At 35.9% G+C, this 19,536-nt stretch overlaps 1 long non-coding RNA gene across 1 annotated transcript; it reads left to right on the top strand.

Moving 5' to 3' along the window:
- The first annotated feature begins 773 nt into the window (after window positions 1-773).
- LOC113287413 lies at window positions 774-4,478 on the top strand. Its single transcript, XR_003330043.1, has 7 exons — window positions 774-839; window positions 959-982; window positions 1,131-1,227; window positions 1,613-1,728; window positions 1,820-1,919; window positions 2,800-3,234; window positions 4,214-4,478. It is a non-coding gene; the product is annotated as an uncharacterized LOC113287413 (long non-coding RNA).
- The last annotated feature ends 15,058 nt before the right edge of the window (window positions 4,479-19,536 follow it).

Raw genomic sequence — 19,536 nt, forward strand, 5'->3', positions numbered from 1 at the left:
TACAAGCTATGAATAATCAAACTAATATTATTGAGATTGTTGATGCTATTAAGCAACTAATGAGATTGTTGATGATATTAATAAAGTTGAGATACAGTTGGAGTATTGGCAAAAAATCAAAGAGGACATTCATGCTCAAAAGTCTAGAGTTTATTACATGAAGGGCCATAATATAAGCATTAAATTCTATCACACTTACGTGAACATGAGAAGGAATTTTAAGCATATCATATCCCCAAATTGAACAATAGCCAATGATCCTAGGATAAGAATCAACTTGAAGACCTATTGGTTAATCATTTCAGTTCAATTGGTACCACTTGTACGTAAACTTCTTCAAGTAGGAATTTTATGAATTACATAAATCCTTTTATAATAAGGACAATGAAAAATTATTGAGTCACATTATTTTACATGAAGTTAGAGATACAATTAAGTAAATGACTTCATGGTTTGCCCTAGAACCTGATGAAACATGGAACTTGTAAAAATGATGTTTTTAGAACGGTTTAAAACTTCTTTCACTCTAAACAATTGTTGAGATGAATGAATCATCAATGCTTATTATGACAGTAGGGTTTGGTGTGTCACGGAACCGCTGAGATATATTCCTTTTTCTAACTTGCGGTTAGGATATTTCCACTTCCAATATAATCTTAGATCCACGTGTCAAATGCGCATCATCTGGACCCCGCGTTTGTCTCATTGAATTCCTTTGTCATTTCATTACAATTTTTTTTTTCTCTCTTCCATTACGTCATATAAATGGTTCGCTCGTTGACTTCCCTCTTCAGTCTTCAACGCAACATGAAATTTCCTATCAAACACTGGCATTTGAGGTAAGACAACTATGGCTTTTGTTTGAATCGTTTCGTTTTCTGAATTTGTTTTCTTTTTTGGTAACCCTAGATTTTAACTTGGGTTTTTGTTGCACGCATTGAATATTGATTGATTTCAGAAACAGCCTAATGGAAAGAACGAGGTAATTTTATTTTATTGTTTCGTCAATTAAACTGTGAACAAACATGGGGTCTGTTTCGTGAATGGATCGTTGGAAATTTCTACTTTCGTGGGCATGTTTTTGCGCAAATTGTGAATTAGGTAATTTTATTTTGCTCAATTTTTTGTAGGGACCGGTTTCTGTTGGTTACAGTACAATGATTTTTTTGGATCAATTAGTTCTCCAAGATCGGTGAATTCCTTCTTTGGTTGAAGCTTCCTTCTTTGGTAAAACAACCACAACCGATTCGTTTTCTACCACGAAGTTTAACAATAGTAACTGTGGTTTGAATCTTAATGACCAAGAACGATGTTAACTCTTTAGAATGAAGTTACGTGTGTATTTGGGTTATCAAAAGTCTTTAGTGAGATTTGTGGCTACTCTGCAGCTTCAACTGATATAGTTTCAGCAATCAAAAAGAAAAGAGGCAAACAGTATCCCTATCATGATTTACTTGAAAAAGATTTGCCTCTAAAGTTGTTTGGTTGTGGTTTTTTTCTTATGAGAGTAATCTCTAATTTGAATTTAACATGTATTATTTTTTTTATTGATAAACATCTTGGATTTGTTGACGCTTATGAATTAAGATGTGTTTCACGATCTCTATGGCAGTTGAATAACAACAGGGCAACAAATGGATTTTGATTAGTGCAGAGCGTTTCAAGTTGCGATTAATATAGACGCGGCTGTGGTTTTTCAAACCATAAAAAACATGCTTGCTTCTTCAGGTTTACTCAATTTTCAATTCTGCGTGTCTTTGTGATTTGACTTTCCGAATTTAGGTTTAATCTTAGTTTTTTCTTTGTTGTACTTTGGCAGGTGGTTTTGCATAGCCGCAACGTGGAGAAATAACAGATATAAGTATTGTTATCTTGGAGAAGATTTTTCAGTATTTTTATCTGTCTCTTCAATTCGCCAGGTTTTGATCTCTTCCTCTAGAACCCCCAAACCGAATAGCTACATTATTGGTACATAATTTTATTTTGATTAGAGAAATTTATAGTAGATTGGTTGAATTCTTATGACGACGTTGTAAAATTCTATACTTTAGTAGTATACACTGTTTATGTTGAAGATTAATAGATGTGGTGGTAAGTTGTATAAGGTTTGTTGGATTTCGATGAAAACATCAGTAGTAAAATATTTTACTTTAGTAATATACACTGTCAAATGTCAATGTTGAAGATTACATAGCAAAAATAACCATTTTGCTCAGGTCATAGCTATTGTCGCCCGTGTAGGATTAAATATCTTATAAATTGCTGAAGTAAATTATTCTGGCCATATAGATACTTAATTATTTGAAGTTTTTAGATCCTGTGTTTTTGGGGCTACTTTTTCTCGATTTCCAGAATAAGAATGTGAAGTTTACTTTGCATCGCTACTATGTGATGGAAGTATAAAAGACTAAAACTAGGTGGAGATGATAGTTAATGTTGTCTTATTTGTTCTAAAGGTTCACACGATCCTTTAGTTGGGCAAGGTTTTGTCGCGCCTATTCGAATCATAGTGAGTGAATTGATTTTCTGAATTCCAACTTGAAATTGAAGTTCAAGTACGACTATTAGTTAAGGACCTGAAATGAAAAAGAGAAGCATATAGAACAAATGGGCATTAGGAAAAATTTAATACAAAATACAAAAACGTGTAAGTATAATTTTATCAGTTAATTACCATATGATTAGAATAATACGGTGGAAAGCTATTTTTTTTGCATTGTGCATTTTCTATTTTTGGCTACAAATAATTAATGTTATTTCTTTTTTTTTAGACCTAATTGTGTTGTTGTTTTATCATAGGTCAAGCACCTAAGGATGTATCATATGTAATACTCAATATGACTAAAGAGTGCAGTCCGTATTTTGTTCACGAGTAACACAATTGTCAGACAGTGCTTGGGCATTCTGCATTCTGCTGTAATTGCATTTTTAGTCGCCTACTAGAGCTTTTTTCCAATTGTAATTCTTTTTATATGATTGTTGTTAGAATGTATGCAGTTTCTGAGATTTTTTCTATTTTGTCTGTGTCTGTCTCAAAATGGTGTATTCGTTTGTAGTATCAACGACGTTTCAGGGCAGAAAAGCACCTTGGAAATCCCTATGACATGCTATTTAAAGCCACTGAGGTTTCTCTTGAACTACAATAGTGCCTGACACTTCCTTCTGCTGACAAAAGCTATTTGTTCTCATTGTTGATCACACAAAGTACTTTAGATTTCAGGTTCCTTTGACCAGGTATTATCGTGCATCTATGGCTTTGATATCTACGTTGTTTTATGTCGTCTCTAGATACAGTTTATTTTCTAATTCCTGGGAGTTAAGTACATCTTTGGCCTACGGTGAACACAATGCGGTCATACTAAGTTCCATTTGCCTATTGTATGTGACACATGTCCTCTTAAAAGCAGTGCATCATCAGCCTGTCGAATATTAAACTGATGCCAAGCCGAGCCGTATAATGTTAGAAACAATGATACAGACAAAAGGTTGGGGTGACCAATTTTCTGTCCCCATTCTTGAGTGATTCTTGCAAGTTCGTTAGAAAATTTTATTGTTTGGAATTTATATAAAACTCGGGTCTATTTTTTCTTTCTTTTTACCTGGACAGCCACTAACTGTATTTGTACTTATCTCACTCTATCACCTTTTCTTTTTGTGGCTTGAAATTTTTCTTTTTCCAAGAGTATCCTCTATCTTTGAAATCTTGATTGTTTAAATATCTGTGCAATTCATTAGTTGGGTCCAACTGAAAGTCCTAAGTGTCTGTTAGGTTTAAAAGGATTAAAAGAAGAGATGATGGAGGAGTGTATATATTCATTAATATCACTAGAAATTAAACTGAATAAACGTATCACCATTAGTTATAAAGAAACTGTCATAGCCTGACACTATGTATGAGTGAATTATCAGTCAAGTGTTTAAAGTGAAGACTATCCAGATCCATGCACCCATAGCCCGGCACTTAAATTTTTTCTGATCACCAGCATCCATGAATGACACTGTTGTGGGTTTCTCTGGAACTCTATACTTGCTTATAGATAGACGACCATCACAGTACTGCTAACGACACAAAGCACCATTAGTGACAAATTCATACTCATATCTAGCACTTACTCTACATTGAAGCCTTTATAGGCATGAGCTATAATAGGACTAATCTGAGAAAAATTGGAAAAAATCTTACTAATGGATGTTTTATTTGATCATTTTACAGGAAAAAAATGGAGTTGCAGCAGTCCATATGGAATCCAACAGTGAATGTAAGCAAGCCAGAGCTTCCTATGGCCTAACTAGTAGACCTGAAAAGGCAGGATGTCTAGATCATTTTGATCATGGTTGAAAATATACAACCACGAGTCCAAATACTTACGTCTTATTGGACTTTTCATTGGTTTTTTAGTTTATTTTGAGTGATCTCAAGGTGCCTATACTATTGTTCTCTCCCGAAATTAATTATATCTAATGCAGTTCGTGGACCAGCCAGACATTTTTATTTTTTATTTCTGTATGCCAAAATTTGTGCAAGTTCGGATAAAAATGATATATCTGTTTCAACTCATTGTTTGATGTTGTATCTTCCAAAGGTGTTCCTTAAATCATTTGTCAGGATTGTGGTGGCTGCAACGACTGCCCGGCTACCTGTGTTGATTTTAATTGTCTGTATCTGGCTTAGTGCATCGTACCCCACACGTAAAATTTGTTGGGGTTTACTCTCAAAGGATGGATGGATACAACGGCATAATATCAGACGTAACTAGCTGTAATGTTTAAACCCAAGAGGCACGTAGGATTGGTGAAATTTTTTAAAAACCGTGGGTTTTTTTTTGGGTAAGAAAACTTGCATAGCAAAAGACTAGATGAGCCTTACATATCTATGGAAGGCTCTTCCCTGTACATCACTTGCCAAAACAGAATACAAAAAAGCTGGTGGGTTATCAACCCATGTACATGATATACATTCATCAGCTGCCCTTTTAGACAAAATATCAGTAGCAAAATTATCCTCCCTATAGTGATATTGAAAGGCAATCTGATCAAAACATCGAGACAAGTGGAGAATGTCTCGCAATAGGCCCTGGCAGCACCAAATACCAGTACAAGTTTGCGGGCACGAGTTAATTGCGTATTGCGAATCGCTTTCAACAATTAGTTTCCTGACTCCAATGTTTGTGGCCAACTGTAGTCCGTCTCTAATGGCCCACAATTCAGCAACATTATTGGAGTTACGGTGAATGTACTTCGCAAAAGCAGCCATAAAATGTCCATCATCCTCGCGTAAAATGCCTCTAATACCTGCATGTCCTGCATCATTCGAAGCTCCATCGACATTCAACTTAACATAGCCATCATTAGGAGGTAACCACCGAACAGAAATTGGCTCCTTGTGAGCAACCGTAAGGCTATTAGCAGTGGCACGAGAGTACACATCAGCAACATTATAAGCAGAGCAAATAACAGTCCTCCAATCAAAAGTTTTGTTAGAGAAAACAAGACTGTTTCGATAACACAAAATCTGCCAAAGGATGAAAGGAAAAAGAACCGCCCAACAGACAGCATCATCTGCAGCATTATATTTAACAGTCTGCACAAGCCAATCTAGCGATGGATTAGAAGGCTGAAGATTGATTCGATAAGCATAGGAGAGGGCTGACCATATAGGTACAACCTTTTGACAAGTGAGAAAAAGATGTGAAATAGTCTCCTCCTCATGATAACAAAGAGGGAAGATACTAGAAATATCCAGGCCTCTATGCCGCAGATTAGCGCTTACCAAAGTCCGACCATGAGCCAATAACCATAAAAAAGGCTTAATATGGGCAGGGCACTTAAGCTTCCACAAGGTCTTCCACTTGCATCCCATAGAAAACGAAACTCCCTGATTTTGTATTAACCAATTATAACAAGATTTGACAGAAACCATGCTATCTTTGCTATGGATCCAGACTCGAAAATTAGGAGAGGAATCATACCGAGCCAAAGGAATAGCTCGAATGTTATCTAATACCTCAGTGGGGACAACATGGTCTATAGCAGAAAGATTCCAAGTATGAGTATCTGGATCAATAAGAGCTGAAACTCTCATTACAGGACTAGTTGGATCCACACTATCAATGAGCTGTAACGTAGGTCTATCCGAGCACCAAGCATCTCGCCAAACATCTACTTGTTCCCCATTCCCGATAGCCTATTTGAGTCCACCTTTAATAATGTCCTTACCTTGGAGAATACTTCTCCAACTCCACGAAACACGTGAAGGTTTAGTAGCTTCCCAGAAAGAAATCTTTCTAAAGTACTTAGCTTGAAATAACAAAGAAACCAAAGTATCTGGGGAGTTTACAATTCGCCACGCAGTTTTGGCTAAAAAAGCAAAATTAGGACACTCCAAATCTCTTATACCAAGACCCCAAGCCAATAAGGTTGACAAATTGTCTGCCAACTAATAGCATGTAATTTGCGCTTTCCACCCCTATCTTGCCAAAGGAAATGTCTTCGAAGTTTATCCACCTTATTGAGAATAAACTTAGGAATCTTTAAAGTACTCATCAAGTGATTTAAAGACGGATCGAGAACAGATTTAATAAGTACATCCCGACCAGCAAAATTTAAAGAATTTTGCTTCCATCCACTAAGTCTGTTGGTAATCTTAACCAAAGAATCAGTGAAGTTATCAGACTTAAGGCGTCCCAATTGGATGTTAACACCCAAGTAACGACTAGGCTGAGTACTAAATTTCATATGAAGGCCACGACTGAGATGAGGACCCAATCTCTTAGGGAGAATATTCGAAAACATGACTACAGATTTAGAAGGACTAACCATCTGTCCGGACTACAAACAAAAAGTATCCAAAATGGTACGAATGCCATTAACATTACGAAGACTGGCTTCCAAAAATATCAAGCTATCACCGGCATAAAAACTATGAGAGACCACCGGAGCTCCACGACAGATTTTAAAGCCAGAAATAATCTTATGTTGAAGCCCTTTCTGAATAAGACGACTTAAAACCTCCAGGAAAGTAACAAAAATATAAGGAGATAACGGATCACCTTGTCGTATACCACGAGTAGGACTAAATGCTTGAGAGGGAGACCCATTAATAAGGACTTGATAATTAACACCAGTCACACATAGCTTCAACCAATTAATCCAAACAGAACTAAAACCTAAAGCTTCAAAAACTTTGAAAATAAAGTTCCACTCAAGACGATCATATGCCTTTTCGAAATCTATTTTCAATGCCATCCAAGCCTTAGATCCAGACGTATAACAAAAAGAATGAAATATCTCATTCGTTATACGAATAGAATCAAAAATGGAGCGACCTTGAACAAAAACATTCTGATTCGGAGAGATAAACCGCGGAAGATAAGGCTTAAGTCTGTTAGCCAAAATTTTCGAAATAATTTTGTAACAAAAATTGCAGAGACTAATTGGACGAAAATTCTTGATATGAGAAGGATTCTCCATCTTGGGAATTAGTGTGATAAAGGTACGATTAAAATCATGGTTGAAAATATCCTTTGTAAAAAGATCCTGTATCACAGAAATGATGGATGGTCCAATAATATCCCAATAAGTTTTTTAAAAAACTCCTTGTATACCGTCAGGTCCAGGAGCCTTTAAGGGGCCCAATTAAGCCTGCACAGGAACCGAGCCGGACCGACGGACCGTTCCGAAACCGATGGAACCGTACCTATTTTTGTACCGAACCGAGGAAGGGGGTACAGGTACCGGTCCAAAAAATAGGAACCCGCCTCTGGGAGGTACAAGTACACGGTCCAACACAAGTCTCGTACCGTCCCGGACCGATTGTACCGAGTAGTAGTAGCCGTTAGATTTAGAAGGTGTTATCTCCATCTTCTTCCTCTTTGTAGCTGCATTGGTCCTGACACAAGTATGAAAGTTATAAGACTAATTCGAACAACAAAGAGATTTGGAAAGCCAAAAACTTGTAAGAAAATAAGAAGGCTCGGCTTACCCGAAATAACACATATGAGCCAAATCATGTCTTGAAATTTTTATTAGCTTACACAGAGAGTGGATCGGCTCATACCACAAAACAATTATAAGCCGATCCTATATATTCGGCTCACAACCGATACCGTCGAATAAGCCGAATCTATGATTATGAACTCAAACATGTATTCGGCGCAACATGATATAATATAAATAAGCCGATCCTACACACTTGTAAAATTTATGAAATTTTAACAATAATATTCGGCGCAACACTAATACTATCGAATAAGACGAATCTAGACTTATGAATCGAAACCTTTATTCGGCGCAAAACTAATACAACCATACAAGCCGATCCTAAGCACATGCAAAAATTCTGAAATTCAAACAACAATTATCGGCACAAAATTAATACTACCATACAAGCCGATCCTACGCACATGCAAAATTATTAGCCGATCCTCTATATTCGGCTCACAACCAATACTAAGCCTGCACAGGAACCGAGCCGAACCGACGGACCGTCACGAAACCGATGGAACCGTACCTATTTTTGTACCGAACCGAGGAAGGGGGTACAGGTACCGGTCCAAAAAATAGGAACCGGCCTCTGGGAGGTACAAGTACACGGTCCAATACAAGTCTCGTGCCATCCCGGACCGACTGTACCGAGTAGTAGTAGCCGTTAGATTTAGGGGATAATAAATCAGTATTAGCCGTTAGATTAAAAGGAGTATATAATCGAACATTATAGGGCTAGGGTTTCTCTTCTCATTTTCCATTTTTTTTCCCGTCTCCTCTCTCTCTGAGAAGGAGAAGAAGTGGAGAACTCCATTACAGGGACGTGACTTCTGAATCTTCTCTTCTCCATTACTTACCACCTCTCGATCCAGAAGAAGAAGGAGAAATTGTTAACCAAGGGTAAGTGTTGAATCAGTTGATTCAGTTCTCCTATTTTGATTTTTGGAACATAGGATTTTGAAGTAGTGTTGATTTGTATTCTAATAATTTTATATAATAATTCTACCTTCCTTGATATTGGATCAGATTTGTAAGATATCAAAAAGACTTCTTCCTTCTCTACAAGAGTTGATTGATTTGGCTTGGATTGTATTTCCACCAAACTGGTAAGAATTCTATCTTCATAATCTTTTGATTTTTCATTATCTTTTAGTTCATATGAAATCCAAACTTTGAATTTGGTTTTAAAATTGTATTTACTGATCATCGCTTTAATTTGTGAATTAAATGAACTTTTTTGTTCTTCAAAAAATTGGATTTGAGCCTCTAGACATATGATAGAAATTGCTTTGGTGTCTATGTGCTGATTATAAGCTTGAAAATGTATGTTATGGGTGGGCATAAACACTGAATAGTTGGATTAAGCTGGGAAACTTGCACTGATGGTTGATTTTTGATTGCTTTAATTCTTTTTAGAAGTTGCCTTGGTCTGTATGTGCTGATTTTAAGCTTGCAAATGTATGTTGGGGGTGGATATAAACACTGATGGTGCCGCAACGTCAAATAAGCACTGATTGAGTTATCCTTTTTGTAATGAAATGTGTAGTAGTATGAGGCTTGTACTTGTGAATGAATACTGGGCTTTCGTGTTTTGAGTTGGTGAATTCTGCTAGTTCTATGCATCTATGTTTCTGTATGTGTGAAGGGATTCAATTTTCTCCATTACTGCACTGTCCTGCTATGAATTCATGTTATGAGTTGATACCATTATTGCACTGTCCTGCTATGAATTCATATTATGGGTTGATAAGTAGTTACTCCCAGATCAACTAGTGAATTTGTGTAGTAGTATGAGTCCAATAAAACTTCAGAATGCTTATCTCTTGTATCAACTAGTGAATTTGTGTCAGTAGAACTTCCAGATCTTCCTCCTCCTGATTTACTTGAAAAAGTAAATTGCGAAGAAGGTTTACTTGATGCCATTGATCCTTTAACATTCACTGGTAATTTGGTCCCCAACTCTTGTTCTCTTCTTGCACTAACCATGAAATCAGGTCCACAACATTCCACGTGTCCATTAAGAGTTGTGGTAAGTCTTGCAAAAACAGAGTCATCATCTTTTCTTAGACTACTGTCTGTTGGGGGGTTTCCATGCTTTACCTGTCCAGCCTTTTCAGATCCCCTAAGTGAAATAGCATCATTACCATCCACATCTTTGAGAATTATCCCATTAGTAGGCTGGGAACTACGTAACCCAGTATCCTTTCGAACATAAATACGACCACGCCCAGCTTGATAGCTTTGGGTCCCAGAATGAGACAGAGTATTTGCCTCACTCCGACCCATTTTTGCAACATTTTGAGAACCTTCTCTAATCTGAGAAGAGGTTTTCCGTCGATTCTTCCGATGATCAACTATCATCCAGGGACCAAATTGTTCATGAGTGTCACTCACTGCCATTGTTCCAGAATCATGAGTATGCATAGAAGTATTTGAAACTATTGGAGACTTTGGATTTGAAGGACAATCAATCTCTTTGTGAGTTGCTCTCCCACACTTGAAACAAAGGTTAGTAATACCCTCGTATTCCATCTTTTGCACAGATTTTCCAACACAGATATGTGAAACCAAAGGATTGTCAAGATTTAATTCAACACAAATTCAAGCATAACGACCCCTCATAATATTTTCAGTAGTAACATCAACCTTAATAGCAGTCCCAATCAAATTACCAATCTGTTTGAGAATTTCTCTATCATAAAATTCAATTGGTAGCTCTGGAACCCTAACCCATACGATTAATTTCTTTAATGAAGCAGAAGAAGGCTTAAATTCAGGCGACCATCGCTGTAATGATAGAAATGTCCCCCCACAAACCAAGGTCCCTGATAAACTACTTTGGGCAAATCATTCATATCTGAAAACTTAAACAAAAAGAAATCCTTACCGAGATCCAGCAGTTGAAGATGTCCACTGGGTTTCCACAAAGCCAAGGTTCGATCTTTAAGAAATTTATAACCCACAGTACGACCTATAACTTTCCCAATTAAACATTTGCCCATGGGTACATAGGCGGCGTCGAGTTTCTGGCGAAATTTGGATAATAGGAATTGAGGAAGTATCCATATCGATATCTCCAGAAGCAGTATCCAACTCTTTAAGTTGATCATCAAGATTTCCCAATAAATAATCATCAGAACAATACGACCAAGAAGAAAAATTGGATCTAAAAATATTAGCAAAAGATAGTTTGCCGGAAGCTTTTAACTGAGATTGAATAGAATCATCATCCGTAACTTCCATATTATTATTTAGTACCAATTCCGATGGAGAATCACGAGATCCCCCAGGATCGATCAAGCCAGAAGAGAAATCGGATTCCCGATGAATCCGAGACTTGTTTTGCACAGTTCCCAAGTCACTACTCATTTCATGTCGGTTTTTTTAGAATTATTGTTCAAACCGTGGGTTTCATACAAAAACAATGTATTATCGACATTTATTGGACATGACTATAGAGTTTCTGCGAAAAGCGTTTTGTCCTGCCTTCCGGATATATTACAAGAAAGTCGAGAACAAGTGCTTTGTCATAAATTTTGAATATATTCTGGCAGTCAAATTTATCAACTCAATATGTTGGTTAAATATCACGCCTGATCTCAACAGATAATCTTAGCAACTGACGGGATTTGGGATGCTTGAATATGAGTAATGAGATTCATACATGTCCACCAAATACCCCGTTATCGTTTCCGTCGTGGGATTTATCGTGTAATATAAATTATAATGTGGTAATTTAGTTGATTTAAGGTATGAGATATATAATTGTACTACGACACGGGTTATATTTCACATTGTCCTAGGCTGGGTTTTAAACAATCTTTAAGAGTTTGACGTCTTCTTTTTATCTTTTCTTTAGGTGAAAAAAGCTTAACAAAATTCGGTATTTCGGAGGGATATTAAGAATATCTATCGTATCAGTTCCATAAAGTTTCTTCTTTTACGACGTTTTTACCAATCTTTTATTTTTCTTGTGATTTCCTCCATCACTCTGCCACCACCAGTACCCATGACAACTATTTCTCAAAATTTTAAAATTTCATTGAAAAACACCACTTTTCAAAATTTCAAAATTTCTTTTAAGATCTGATTACACTTAAAATCATAGCAGAATATGTAAAAAGTAAAAGAAAATTAGCATTTTCTCTAATATGAATGTCTGGCGCCATCAACACTTAATACGTTTATATGTAAAGATGAAATTAATGTTTAGTTTGCGGTGGGTCAATATTGCTTAACTGATGTTTGTGTTATATTATTGTCGTTGGTGCAACTTCATTTCACACATTCTTCGAATAGTTAAGGAAGTATACATGAAGTTTGTTTTACACTTGCTAACTTTAAGCCAATATCTTTATGCAATTCTAGTTATATAATAATTAAAATATTTGTTAATTGAATGAAACCACTATTAGGCAAAGTTATATCACATTTTCAATCTGCATATGTTCCCAGTTGGAATATAAAGAACAATGAGATTACTACCCATGAGTTAGTGCATTTTATGAAAGGAAGGGAAAAAAAGACAAATGTGGTATTATGGGTCTTAAATTGGATATGTTCAAGGCTTTTGACAGGGTAGAGTGTCCTTTCTTAATTAATGTCTTAAAATATTTTGGTTTTTCTGGCTCTTGGTGTGAGCTCATTTTTCAATGTATCAATACCACTAGTATTTTTGTTTTACTTAATGGGTTACATTATCTTCCTTATAAACCTAATAGAGGTCTTCGACAAGGTGATCAATTATCTCGTTATCTGTTTATTTTATATATGGAACCATTCTCTAGATATTTGATGCATGCTGAACATTGTAATCTTATTCATGGGTTTAAAATCAGTAAAGAGGATCCTAGCATATCTTATCTCGTATTTGCCGATGATTGTCTTTTTACTCACTAAAGCTACCCATGATGAGACTAGTAATGTAATATCTCTCATTGAGGATTTGAGTCTTATTTCTGGACAAGTAATAAATTTTAAAAAATCTGGTTGTTTCTTTAATAAAAATATTCATCCAGATCATTGTGTCTCCCTCATTAGATCTTTTATTGTTAAAAATATGATCCTAATGATAATCACTTACGCATTCCTCTTTTTTCAAGAACATCAAAGACCGAGAATCTCACATCTTGGTGATCAATTTGATAAAAGAGTGGTCAGGTGGAAGGGTAAGCATTTGTCTCAATTTGGGAGGTCTGTCATGGTTAATAATGTCTTGAATTCCTCTCCCACCTATCATATGAATTCTTTCATTCTACCAAATAACCTTATGGGGAAAATGTCCAAATGGTGTTTTTTATCCTAAAAGATGGGAGAAAGTTTGCACTCATAAAATGATAGAAGGATTAGGTTTTAGGAGTCTTAAGATTACTACGAAGCCCTTCTTACCAAAATTGCATGGTTGCTTATTCATTCCTCTGATAAACTTTGGGCTAGAATTTTGAAATCCAAATATTTCAAAATTGCGACCCCTTGTATCATAAAGATATGACTCTTCTTGGGTTTGGAAGAGTGTATGTCAAGTCTTCACATTATCAGACATATCTTATTTAGGAAGTTAGAAGTGGTGACAATATTCATGATTTTCTTGATAATAAAAATTGGGTGCCTAATATGTCATCCCCCTTATGTATTTTTATCATAATCCTAATATGTGTGTGAATAGCTTGATTGATAAAGATACTAGAACTTGGAATTCATACCTAGCACGTCTTCTTCACTCAATACAATTTCCTGAAAAATAATGAATATTAGGATCCCCTAGACTGGACATGCAGATTGATTTGGCCGTTCACTGAAAATGGAAGTTTTACTGTTAAGTCAGCTTATAAGTTTTTGGTTGGTGATCACCTTGTTGTTAGCTCTAATACTCAAGTTAATCCAATTTATAAGAGCCTACGAAGAATAAACTATCTGTTTTTAAACTTAATTAGGATAATACTTGCAGCATAAGTGACTCTAATACACCTGAAACAGTTGAGCATTTTATTCTATATTCTTCTTTCTCTTAATATCCCTGGGATTCTTTGCCTTTTGAAAACTTTTTGCTTCAATATTCCGCTTTTGATGTTAATATTCATGATTGGATTAACAAATATCTTTCATCCAATAGTGATATTTGATGCTCTATTTTAACCATCGTGTGGTGTCTGTGAAGGGATATATGTTTACATATCTTTCAAAAAAACATCTGATGATACTGTGAGTACTGCCAGACTTGCTTCCAAACTCATTTTTATGATGCTAATGAATTCATAGTGCCTATCTAATCTAATAGTCAATCTTATATCATTCATGAACAAAAGCCTCCCTCTGATGAAGATATTCCACAAGATTATTATATTGTTTATTATGATGCTTCTTATGATAATGACACTAACAATTCTGGTGTTGGTAATTGGTTCTGTCATTTTCAATCAAATAGGAGAATGCATAAGGTTCAAGTCAATCGTAGGCCATGCCATAAGCTCTGAAGAAGCTGAATGCTTAGCCTTACTTGAAGCTGTGAAGTGGGTTAAGGCAAGAGGCTACAACAAAATTTTACTTATAAGTGATGCTAAGAATGTTATTTCCTTTCTTAATAACTAGCTGGTTCAACCGCTCTATTGTAGAGGATTGTCTCTTTTTTCTAAGTGATTTTAGTTATGTCAAAACTGAGTATGTTAGTAGATTTTTAATAGCTTGGATGATAAAGCAGCTAAATATAGTAGGAGATTCAATGTTTCAGGTGAATGGTTAGACAATAATCCTCTACTTGGCCTAAATATGATGTAATCTTTCTTTCCTAGCAAAAAGAAAAAACAATAAAGTCAATTTGGCATAAAAGTTATTAAGGTTTATATCTTAAAGAAATCATCTGGATTATTCCTAATCAATACTTATTTATATAAAGGAGAATAATTTGGCTGATGTGTCGACACCAAATTTACTCTCGCAAATTGCAAGAAAAAAAAGTGCCACGTGACTGAAACATTGGAAGACACGACTCTTCAACAATTAACTTACTTATCATCTATCTATCTGAAGAACACGACTCATCACAAATTAAGTTACTTATCGTCTATATATCTGAAGAATATATTTTAGGATCTAGCAACAAAACTTTCACAAGATATGCCTCTTTACAAACCGTACGCTCAAGTCATATATGTCTAGATCGGTTTTCAGAAGCATCGACCTGCAAATTTTATTAGTACGCGAAAACACAGTCGACGCATATTAGTAAGATCTCAATCATTTCTGGGGTTTGTTTATGTTATCCACGTGTAAAATATAACTGACTAAATTTCTTTTAATTATTATTTTTCCATAGTCTTGATTGATTTAAGGGATTTGTCAATAATCTATGTAAGAAATTAAGATGAGATGTTGAGGATGTATTTTTATTATAGTTACTTCCTAATATTTTAGATTTGATGAATTAATATTTTTCATGGAGGATAAATTCAATTATGAAGTTTGTGATAGTATTTTAGTTTCTGACTGCGCAACAACTAAAATTCACTTTGAAAACTTTTTATGTTCTCCTGATGACAGAAAAGGTCCAAGAGGGATTGGACAACATTGGTGGAAAAACATAAGCAATGTGTTCTCAGTTATCATGGATAAGGAAAAACCCGAAGGAAATTGACAAAATTAAAGACGATTATCACGGAGAAGGAAAATCCCGAAGGATATATAATTAAAGACGAAGAATAGAAACAATATTAATATGTACAACAGATCAGTTATAATAGTTTCTCTATGGAAGTTTCCTGACGTAGTATTGGACTCTCAAGAAGTGTAAAGTGAATTTTACTTTGAATGCATGCTTAGGATGAAAATGGGGAGAAAATGGTGAATGCGTAAGTTCGAGTGTGTAAAGTCGGCTCTGGAAGCTACTGAAAAGTGGTAAGGATTGAGTAATTAACTTATTTTGTCTTCCTATTTGTTATTCTTTATTTCGCTTTCTTGGTAGTAGAGAAGCTATTGGTATTTCGTTTTCCAAATTGTGGACTTTCTCACTGTCTTGCTGTATGACAGGTTCTTTTCAGAAGCATTAGGAGTGGAAAGCAATATGAGATTAAAGCAACAATAGTTTACCCCTTTTCAGGATCGTTAGGGATTATGTTATACGCAGAAAATATGAGATTCATAAGAGTACAACGAGATTCGTCAGAGTAGAACGAGAAAATACGCATTCATTTAGCTTTCGTTAGCATATTATTTTATGTTTGATGGTAAGAGTCTTATCACTTTCTCTTTCCTGTCAGTTTAACACAACTTATTACTACATTATTGGTAGTGAGTTTGAAATATAACCCGCCAACTCAACGAAAGATATTATTTTTTTCTTCTCTTTATGTTAGGAAAAAAAAAAGATTATACTACCCGGATAGTTTGGGATTTATCCCAATTATTTGAGGCCCTGAAGTAAAATAAAAAACTCCTTAACCAAATATTTTTATTAATGGCTAATTTGATTGATTAGTGTTAGTTAATCGTTGTTGATGGATGAAAATGATTCACTGGTTTCTGAGAAAAAGTGGAGAGACGAACGATTCCTCGAACGAGCAAATTTCTTAAACTTTTTGCAAACAGATGCACTGCACGGGAGTGCATTGAGTTCCAGAGATCAATCTGCAAGACTCCGGCCTAAACTAAGACAATGGTCGTTCAAAAATTAATTTGGTCACAAAGAGGGATGAGGGTCGATCCGTAGGAGGGAATCTGAGAAGTGTGTGAAATCAATGATGATCAAGGATTGTGGATGTGTTATAGACTTTGCAAGTTTTGTGAACTGTTGAGTTCGAATAAGATAAGTTCTGATTGATTGAATTCTGCTCTGTTGAGAGTTGTTGTTCAGATGAGAATTCTTTTTTAGACGAGTATTCTTGGTTGTTCAGTCGTGGATCCTAGAACTCATTTATATTGCAAGAATAGTAGACACGTTGATCCTCAGTAAGTGTGACGGTTGCTGGAGCGAAAGAGTGGGAAAGTGGAAAATCGTGGTTAAACCAGTTCCACGTGCGTGGAAGAATTGGTTGATTGTCCATCTACTACTTTGATAACTCCTTCAATTGCTTTCACGACTTACTCACATTTGTCATCGTGGGTGTACACACGTGCCGTAGGCCGCCAGACCAAAACCCTAGTGAATATCCCCCCATGTGACATGATTGATGTCTCATGAATGTGGAGTCTGCAAGGAAGACGTGTATTTAATTGGTCAACTGTGGACTTGGGTAAACTATGAGTTGTAGCCTTGATGAGTCAAGCAAATGAGATATGCTCCGAGATTTATGAATTTATAATAAGATGTTTGCTGGGACGGTAATGAAGGTAATAATGATGTTCTGATAATTTGGATTGATGCACGTCCGATGAGATTGCTCGATCATGGACCTATTCTGACATGTCGAGTATTCGACGGGAAATCAGATGTTACTAAGTTATGAGTCATCTAGAGCATTCCTGGTCTAATATGTCATGAATGTTAGAACGACAAAGTAGAAATCATGTAAATATTGAATGATCGTCCGCTCGAATCATGTTGCTCAATCGAGCAAAATGTTAGTAGTAGGAATAAAAATTAGATATGAATTAAAATATTGATTGCTAGATCAATATAAAAATTATAGAATTACCATAAATTCAAAACCCTAATTTTGGGGAACCCTGAATGATGAAGATTGAGAGTTGTCTAATGTGGGTCAAGGAATGTCGACCAACCAATGGGCATGAGAGCCATCCATTGATGGTGGATGGACGCTCATGCGGAGGAATTTGCATGAACGAGGATTTATTGGAGAATTACGAAAGATATTAATTATTATTATTAAAATAATAATGGAAAGACATGGGACCAGATGGCCGTGATGGCCAAGGGACCGACGAGGTCCGGCCATGGTGGTGCAAGGGACACCATGACCCTCATACGTGAGTTTCCGGTATTTTGTTGCTTGTTTGAGCAATATTCTGGATTTCCAGAAGAGTTTTGGTCTTTTCTGAAACTCTCAATTTTGCATGAATGATCATGTAGGCCTTTGCTCGTGCGATCAATATTTTTAGAATATTAAAATAATAATATTTTAATATTTGTCATGTGAAGCCCGGACTGTCATGGACCATTTGATTTTTTTTTGGCTTTTTGGATGTTTGAGCAAAAATATGAAACCCAAAAGTTTGCTCAAACGAGAGAGTTTCCATGAGATGAGAGAAGTAATAATAATAAAATAAGGGATTGAAGAGGTGTGGGACCGGCCACGGCGGTTGCATGGCCGGTGGGCCCGGTCACGTGACCCTCTTCCCTATTATTTTTTTTCAATTGTCTGAAGAGATATGGAAAAGTAGGAGCAATGGAGTTTTCAAGAGATAAGGAAAAATAATAAAATAAGATAAAAAAAGGAAAAATGGAGAGGCGTGGGTCCGGTCCCATGCGTGCGCCTCTTAAAACAAAATTATTATTATTTTTTCTCTTATTTTGCTTAGTTCTCCACACTTCCTCGCGCGTGCTTCCGATATTGTGAAATATTGAAATAATGTTATTTTAATATTGTTAATAAAAGAAAACTTTTGCAGTATAGTAATAGGGAAAAGTAAAGAGGCAGAGAAGAAAAAGGATTTCTATTAATTAAGGTTCAACATATTACATAGGTATAGTATCCTTTATATACATGTAAAGAGAAACCCTTAGGCTTCTAGTTGGGCCATAGGCCCTACAACACTCCTCCTTGTGTGGTCCAATAGAACTCTGTTTGTAGTGCTTCACGTATAGTGCTCCGAATTTAACTCTTCAAATGTCGTCCTCTTCTTGATGACTTGTGCCGAAATCAATCTCCTCATTAAAACTTTGACAAGGAAAAACTCAGTGGGACAAAACCTTGGTACAACTATTCACATGTTATCTCGTACTTTACATGTAGTTTATCACATGCAATACGATCTTCAAGGACCGGCTAGTCTAAGTTAATTGCCTCGTTAAAACTTCGTCAAAAAAACCTAGAGGGGCAAAACCTGAAGTAAAGAAAAAGAGTACCATATTAAGCAAACTTAGAACATAGTTGGACTCAAATATGTTTCCTCATTAAAACCTTGACAAGGAAAACCCAGTGGGACAAAATCTTGACGAAGGGAAAAGAGTACAACTTGACAAATGCAAGTAAAGGTAGCCGTTGCAGATGATCACTTTGCTCCGTTGAAGTTGATTAGTTGCTTAACAACTCCTAAGGAAGAAAATCCTTGTGGGAAAGACAATAGCCTTAGTTGGGAAATTACTTCCCGGTATTTGTTGTTGTCTCATTAAAAACCTTGCCGCGCAACAAAACCCCGTGGTAAAAAGCAACCTCGGTGAAGAAAAATAGTTCAACACACCATTAGGTTCTCCCCCTGATGTCATACAATTTTTATTAGTGTTAGAGCATTGCTCAGTCGAACTCACAAGCGTTGCTATCTCAAGCTTGTTTGTCAAGTTTATTTTCCAAAACTATAAGTCTTGATTTCTAGTCTACTTATAGCTAAGTCTCGGACTAGGATAGTAAGTGTAGTTGAGATCTAGAATCCACGACGTTCATC

Source organism: Papaver somniferum, chromosome 6 (assembly GCF_003573695.1).
Source record: "Papaver somniferum cultivar HN1 chromosome 6, ASM357369v1, whole genome shotgun sequence".
NCBI lineage: Eukaryota > Viridiplantae > Streptophyta > Magnoliopsida > Ranunculales > Papaveraceae > Papaver > Papaver somniferum.